Genomic DNA, 8,494 nt, shown 5'->3' with positions numbered 1-8,494 from the left:
GTTAATACTACATGTTGGAGTCCTCAAAAATCAATAAGGTAATTTTTCTATCGAAAGGTGGCGCGACCGTGAGTCATCGCCTGGTCTAAAATGTCCTAGGTGGAAAATTTCCATTATTTAAAAAAACCGTAAAAATATAGTGAGTGGGCGCTTTTTAACCAATTAGGTGCACTCACATGCAGGGAGAAATATCCCTGTAGGCATGTTAGTTGGATCAGACCGTAAACCAGAAAAATAATCTTAAAAAAACTAAACGGTGAAAGAGTTTGAAAAATCAAGCCGCGAATCAAGCAACCCACCGTTTAATGCGACAGATCCAGAAATTTATTTAATATGTGTAGAATCATGAAAAAAGTCCCAATCTTGTTCAAATTTACACACGAGCTGCATTTTAGTCTCCATTAACATAATTTCAAAATCAGCTTACTTGAAATAATTGTGTGTCGAGTTTGAAAAATCAAGCCACCAATCGTCAAACGAGACAGATCCAGAAATAACCATTTTCACGCGTCGTAGCATCATGGAAAAAGTTCCAATCTTGTTCCAATTTAAACATGAGCTCCATTTTAGTGTCCATTACCAAATTCCAGAATCAGTTTACTTTAAACAATTATGTGTTGAGTTTGAAAATCATACCGTGAAGTCGGGTAACTTTGCATCAGCACTCAAATTTCATAACAAATGAACTACGCAGCTCCACTCGTAGCTCTATTCTACCATTTTTGTTTTGATTTAACTTTGTATTTTAATGACCAGACAGGTCATTCATTTGAGGGTATGCATGTTTGCCTCCACTGATGCAAGTTTTACCCGACTTCATGGTACCACGACCACGTCCCACTGTCACTGACCGTTGTTTTGTTAACAGCAGTCAGGACCTCATTTCACTTTATCGATATTACGCAAACGGCAGTGTGTGCTAAATAATCTTGGTTTCGCTTTCGATTTCAAGCAAAGGTCTTAGCAACAGGGCGCGCGTACATAGCAACGGGGCTGGGTAGAAAAATCTAAACATAGAATTCAAAAAAAATAGCGATCATCGTATAAAGCACTAAAAAATACCCCCTTTCTATGTTTAGTTTGTTCTACCTTGGATTATAACTGAAAATATCTTCAAAAAAACCTTCGTCCGCTATCAGCCGCGCGGTAATCTTTGCCCGCTTCAATTCTTAGATAATGAATAAGAGATGTGCGCTTAGCTAAGCCGTGCTCGCGGGCGATAAATTTATGTTTACTTATCTTGTATATTTAAGTGGTATTTATCTAATGAAAGGATGTTGACAAAATATGCACGGAGCTGAAATAATAGCACGGTGATTATGAATCATTAAATATGTCAATGTGATCACGCCCGTTAAAGAAAATAATTCGTAGATAGTCCTTTTATCTTGAAATTTAGAAATACGAGCAAAAAAGATCAAATTTAATATTTGTTTCCTATCTAGATTATATTAGCGTTAGAATACGGTAAATTTTCACGAAAAATATTTCGCGATGGCGGTACGCCCAATCGCGCCCACGGGAAAGTTCCAATTTTTAATTATCGGGAAATCGGGGAAACCGGTTCACCACGTGGATAAAAAACGTACGGAATGAAACCTGATAGAAGGTTTTCAACCAGATTTATTCAGATAAAGCTATAAGAGGTTCATTACTTTTGGATTTTAAAACCTACATAAGCAAAAACGAAAGTTGTTGTGAAGGAAAGAGTAAACGCGCAAGACAGAAGGTTTGGTTGTGTTGATCAGGTATGTTTTTATTCTATCCGAACTAATGTTAAAAGCCTTAAAAAAGTCCAAAGAGGTCCTGACTGAGCAGCGACAGATCCAGAAGTGACTGTTTTCTTGTGTAGCATCAAGAAAAATGTTCCAATCTTATTCAATTTTACACATCAGCTGCATTTCAGTTTATTAATTTCGCTTAGCGATAAGTATTACGATAGCCTTTCTGCGGCGGCGGCGGGGAGAATTTTTTTGGGGCGAAGATTATGGCGTTGGCGTTTGACCCGGGCGTTCTCTGGTTAGTTGGTTCGGTATACTATGGAGATAATCATAAGTCGCGTTTTTTTTTGCTCGAATATTAATTCCACAAATTTAAGCATATAACTGTTTGTTTTTTTATTTATTTTCTTATAAGCATATACTTTATAAGAATCAACTCAATAACTCTTGATAGACGGTGATATACCTTTCGGTAATTAGTTCTTACAAAGTAAACAAGGGACAGCAAACAATATGAGCATATTTATTTTTCTTATAAACATATACTTTATAAGAATCAACTCAATAACTCTTGATAGACGGTGATATACCTTTCGGTAATTAATTCTTACAAAGTAAACAAGGGATGGTGTAAAGTATGAGCATTTTTACTTTTCTTGTAAGCATATACTTTATAAGAATCAAATAAATAACTCTTGATAGACGGTGAGATACCTTTTGGTAATTAGTTCTTACAAAGTAAACAAGGAACGGCGCACAATGTGAGCATATTTATTTTTTATAAGCATATACTTTGTAAGAGTTCTTAAAAATTAAACAGCAATTGTTCTTAAATTGGTCTTATTTTTTTAGTGATTTTAAGTGTTCTTGTTCTTGTAAAATTGTTTCATCAAGGCTCGATGTAAAGTAGATTTCAGATTAGCTTTAATCTCTACTTCTTCTTTTTCCCATGCAGTTCAAATTCTAAGCGAAATTTTCGACTTCAAGTCGTCTTGTTTATTTCTATATCAGAATCCATTAATAGCTATTTCCTAAAAATAAAGTCTTTTTGAAAACAAGAAACTAAAAATGAAAGTGATTTTAAGGTAGAATTTTCACTCAAAAAACTTTATGAAAACTTAATTAAAGACTATAAGATATGGCAGAATGTTGAAAAAGGTTTATAAAGAAAAATCATTACAAAATTTCTTTGGTTTGAAAGTCTCTTGACCACTACATAAAGCAAAGAAAATGTTCAAGAAAGTATGAATCAACCTCCTCGCTTCGACCGCCATCTTGTTTCGTTTAGAAAATTGTTTTGAAGGAGCGCGGAATCAGAAAATATATCTTTTATAGCCAGTATCCGACTTTAGCAAGCTTTTCCCTTTCCAGACGGCAAAATTAAAAAGTGTTTTACTGGTTTTAATCGCCGTTTCTACCAAAACGGACGGACAGACAGCGGACAACGGAGGACGGATCGGAAAGTTGCAAATGAAAGGCCCTATCGCTAGCGCTGGGCCGATGATTTAATTAAAAACCTCATTTACCGATTTTGTGCTTAATTGTAGGGGTAGCTCATGTTCCATTTTTTTGATTTTTTCAACCCCAAAATCACTTTATGATAATTGGGACCCCCAAGTTTATGACTTTTGTCAAAAACCTTCATTTTCCTCGGGAAAATCACTAAAAGCACTCCAATATCCTTGAATTATGACCCCCCCCCCATTTTAGGATTTTTCTGCCGGAGTGCGTCAACACCCTGCTTGTTCTAACTCCAATCAAGAAGTTTGCAGAACAGAGCACTATCAATATGCTTTTTGTGCACCATTGACACTCTCTATTTACTGATTGAATAATTATCATACTTACACTAAACCTTTCAACACACAAAAGCTAAAAACATTTGGATAATTTAAGTTTTTGTAACTTAAGTGCGTTGGAAAATTGGGCATAAGTATGAAAAGTTTTTCCTGGACAAAAATTAGTTTCTCCTGTCATTTTGTATACAAATTATTCATTGCGTATTACAGGAATACAACCTAAAATTTTAAATAAATTTATCATGCTGCGTATGCAAAAAATCTGCACCGTTGTTGCACATTAATTCAGGAGCGTCAGGAGAATGCTTAGTGCCCCAACATAAAGAAACTCTGCTCTATATATCAAATAATCACTCAATACAATACGTTAACGCACATTATCAAATTGAAATTTGTTGGTTTTGGGGTAGCGTTAGTCATTTTGTGTTTAAAATCTTGAGTTGAAAATTCTTGATTTGAAAGTTTTGAGTATTTTAAAATTCTTGGGATTTTATTTACATTCCAATTTTATTATCTCAATTTTTTTATTTTAGATGTCTATTGTGTTATTGAATTTTAATATCTATTGTTATTGTTATCTATATTATATTATATAATAGTGTTATTGTTTTAAAAAATGCTAATTTTATCTCGTTGGCTAGAGTTTCTTCTTGTGTGTCACGTGTTAATATAACAAGTTTTTATTGGTTGATACGTTTTTTGTTTGAAGTTGTATGGTGGTGTGGGTATTTGTTTTTTGGAGTTTGAATGGTGGTGGTGGTGAGTGTATATCTTTTGTTTTTAAATTCATTTGATTTTTTGATTACATTGGCTTAGGTTATTTCAATATATCACGTGGTAGTTTCTTTTCATTTTGGCATTGGTTAAGATGTTATTGTTTCGGTTGATTAAGATGTTATTGTTTCATTTTAATCTATTTCATTGGTTGAAATTTCTTGATGTGTCATGTGATTATTTTCTTAGTTTTGATTGGCTAATACACGTTTTTTTTTTTATTAGAACCTAGTTTATAAGAACATATAGGCTGAAATTCGTCGAAAAATTAAGAACATCTTAAGAACATACCCAGCCTCGGTTTGGAAAAAAATGACAAGAAACTACAATTTTTTCCTCTTTTTAAGCAGTTTTAACCGAATTTAGGGGTAGATCTTCAAAAGTTAAGAGTCAAATATTGTCCGAATTTTGCCAAATTTAAGTGCTCTTTATTTTGTATCATATTGTCGATTTAGAGTAGTCTGAAAAATTAAGAACGCATTTAAGAACATTTTAGGCTAAAAATTGCTAAAAAAATAAGCACATCCAGGCTCAGCCAAATTTTAGGTGTTCTAATAAAAAAAAAAACGTGTAAGTTTCGGCTTTTTTATACACGTGGGTGGTTGTTTTTTGTACGTTATTTTAATGTCGTGTTTGAATGTGTTGATGTTTCGTAATTCAGTGAGAGCGCGTTGTTTTTTATTTTTTATTATCTAAGGAATGATTTAAAATTTCACATGTTTTCGTTAAAAGTTTTTCCTTGATTTCGTCATGATGTTTTCAAATAAATGGTTCAAAAATTTTGCATCTTGATGTTAGAATTTTATTTTCATATGTCTCATGTGTCCATTTTAATTATAATTGGTGCTTGATTGCTTGGGATTTGATTTTCAATTGGTAATTAGTGATTGGTGGCTAATTAATATTAAGTAAATAAATTCTTGTTTGGGATTTATTTTGAATTTATTTGTTTTTTCCTTGCGTCGAGATGAATAGGTTCTAATGAAATTTTAGTCATATGGAAGTCAAAATAATATTGTTTTGTTTATATTCTTTATTTTCTTGGTTAATTTATTCATTGATTTTAGAGTATTTTCCTTTTGATATGGATTTGTGGATAATAAATTGTGGTTTTATTTATTGTAAAAATAGGAGTGCATTTTTTTCTTTGTGTCGAGGTGAATATATTCTAATAAAATTTGTCATTTGAAAGTCAATGAAGCATTTATTGTTTTGTTTAATTTCTTGGTTAATTTTAAATATATGTGTATTTATTTATTAATTTTAGAGTCTTTTTCATTTTCCTTTTTTTATATATATATATTTGTGGATAATAAAATGCGGTTTTATTGTAAGAATAGGAGTGGATTTTTTTCTTTGTGTCGAGGTGAATATATTCTAATAAAATTTGTCATTTGAAAGTCAACGGAACATTTATTGTTTTGTTTAGTTTCTTGGTTAATTTTATATATATTTATTCATTAATTTTACAGTTTTTTTCTTTTGATATAGTTTATAGTAGATAATAAATTGTGATTTTATTGAAAGAATAGGAGTGGATTTTTTGAACGCTTGGTATGTTTTTTAAAACTTTATAAGCATTTAGTTTTATTGGTTGTTTTCTTTAGAGGTTGTTTATTTTTGTTGTGATCTGGTTTGCGATAAAATAATTTCTATTGATTTTTTGTTAATTTGGTAATAGGATTTGGTGTACATGTTTTTTATATAAAATTTGATTAATTAGTGGTCTGTTTCTGTAAGTAATTGAATGATTAATTTTGGAGTTAAGGGTTTATTTTGTGATGAAAATTTTATCTTAAATCTTTGATTAATTAGCGGTCTATTTCTGTTGATGTTTTGTAGATTAGCTAATAAGATTTTGTATACATGTTTCTTATAGAAAAAATTGATTAATTGGTGATCTAATTCTCTAATTAAAAGAATAAGTTATTTTGGATTTCGGGTGTTGTTTATTTTTTGATTTTATTTTTGGATTAAAAGATTTTCATTGAATTTTTTAGGTTGTTTGGGTAAATAGACCTTTTCATAAATTACGAACATCACTTGCCTCGTATTCAAACAATTACCATGGTGATTATGTCCCTTGAGACATGAAATAATTGTTTGTGAATGGGAAGTAGTTTTAATTAAATCCGCAGGGAGTTAATCACCTTGGTGATAATTTCAAAACGAGGCAACTGATGGTTGTGACGTAATTTATGAAAAGGTCTATTGGCGGTCTATTTTCGTAATTGACTGAATAATAACGTTTTAAATAAGATAGATTTGTGATGTCGTCATTATGTAATTATATTATTTTGTGAATCATAAAATTTGATTTCGTGGTTCGAGATTATTAAATTCACTGTGTGGTTGTGGATATTTCGCTTTAAGAGAGAGGTATAGTTTCAATTGAATACACGCTTTTTTTTTATAAGAAAACACTTTATAAAAATGTCCATGATGAAAATGGCCAAAAAATTAAGAATACCACCATCATGGAATTTTGAGATGTATGTACTAAATGTTAAATCTAGTCTGAATTAGGATCCTAACCTAAGAATACTGTAAGAATATTTTAGGATGATTTTCCCAAAAAAGTTAAGAATATCCATGATGAAATGGATTTACACCATTCTTATAAAAAAAGCGTGTATAGCAAGATAGTTCAAGTATAAATGTACAACATATTATGCCTATATATAGTATGACGTATGACGGGTAACTCTAATTATACCTTTGGAAATATTCCAAAAAATAAAACATGAAATTGTATATAGGTTGGTGCGCTGCTTTCACAGCATGCTATCATAGTGGTCACCAGTTCTTTGATCTAATTTGCAAATTAGACCGATTTTGACCAAATTTCGATCTTTTCGTGGATGGTTTGACGTTGCCCCCAAATTTGGGCTGCATAATAGGCGTGACATTGGAAGAGAGAAAAGTACAATGATATTAATGTTTTCTTGTCGACATAATGCCGAAGTTTACTTGGAGCTCCATTAGCTCGTTTTAATTTATTACAGACCTCATTGTTCTTATAAAAAAATTGTATTACATGTACATCTTGTTTTGTCATTTTCATACTTTCTAAATTATTTTTAAATTTCTTCCTTGAGTTTTCTAATCAAATAGACATACATATCCTTAATGTGTGAAATCAAGTGCGTATTACTCAGTTCTCTCAAAGTTAGCGAGTTGGTTGGAGATTGGACACTGGCTGTGTCTCAGTTCGTAGCAATTCCATTGATTCGTAGGATTCAGGTACCAGATGGTGAACATTGAGCACGTCGCTCGTGTCGTCTACTACGAACTAGTGTAATAGCAACGAACCGATAGCACAGTTGGGAGAGCGATCGCCCGGCAAGCGAGAGGTCGTGGGTTTAATTCCCACTCGATTCGTTACCTTTGAGAAAACTGGGAAGTACATTAGTGCAGGATCCGTTGATCCATATTCTTAATCGTTTTAATATACCTTTATTTTCATCATATCAGTAAGATCTTTGACTTATCTTAACATTATTACAATTTTTTTTGTCTTTTTTAATCGTTTAAAAACAATATTATAAGGTAATAATTTATATATTTTCGTAACATAATGCTTACAGCAATCGTGTCAACTCAACAACTACACGTTTTTTTTTATAAGAACGTCAAAAATTTTCGAAGCCTTCGGATGTTCTTAGTTTTTTGGATTTGAAGCCTAAAAATGTTCTTAAAATGTTCTTATTTTCAGCATTTTTTGAGCATTTTGATGTAATTTCTTAAGAAATTGCATGTTTTTATGTCTCCAAAGCCTTAGAATGTTCTTAGAATGTTCTTAAATTTTTGGGCCTCGAAGCCTTATGTTCTTATATAGTTTGTTCTTATAAAAAAAAAACGTGTAGTATAGCATTAAATACTTAATAAAATTTGATATATTTTATAAATTATGTTAAAAATATGACGTTTTACTTTATCTGTGGATCATGTTATTCCTGCTAATTACTTTGTTTGCCATTTTAGAGTTGAGGTGATCTCCCTTAGGGTATTTATATCAGCTGCTTCACACCTTATGTAATTACCATCGTTGCTTAGGAGTGTGTAATATTTATCATTTAGCTTTATTACTAAAATAGTAGAATGAAGTCACTCTCGTGAGTCGTGTCTGTTTTTAACAAAGTATTGTAAATCTTAGTGGTCCAATTTTTGGTTTGAAACGGTTATAATGAAACCTTGGTA

At 31.6% G+C, this 8,494-nt stretch overlaps 1 non-coding gene across 1 annotated transcript; it reads left to right on the top strand.

Moving 5' to 3' along the window:
- Positions 1–7,602: 7,602 nt before the first annotated feature.
- On the top strand, positions 7,603–7,675 carry Trnaa-ggc (transfer RNA alanine (anticodon GGC)). The gene has a single exon. It is a non-coding gene; the product is annotated as a tRNA-Ala (tRNA).
- The last annotated feature ends 819 nt before the right edge of the window (positions 7,676–8,494 follow it).

The sequence above is a fragment of the Clytia hemisphaerica genome, unplaced genomic scaffold (genome assembly GCF_902728285.1).
Source record: "Clytia hemisphaerica strain Z4C2 unplaced genomic scaffold, Clytia hemisphaerica genome assembly, whole genome shotgun sequence".
NCBI lineage: Eukaryota > Metazoa > Cnidaria > Hydrozoa > Leptothecata > Clytiidae > Clytia > Clytia hemisphaerica.
This window is presented reverse-complemented; position numbering and strand designations above follow the sequence as displayed.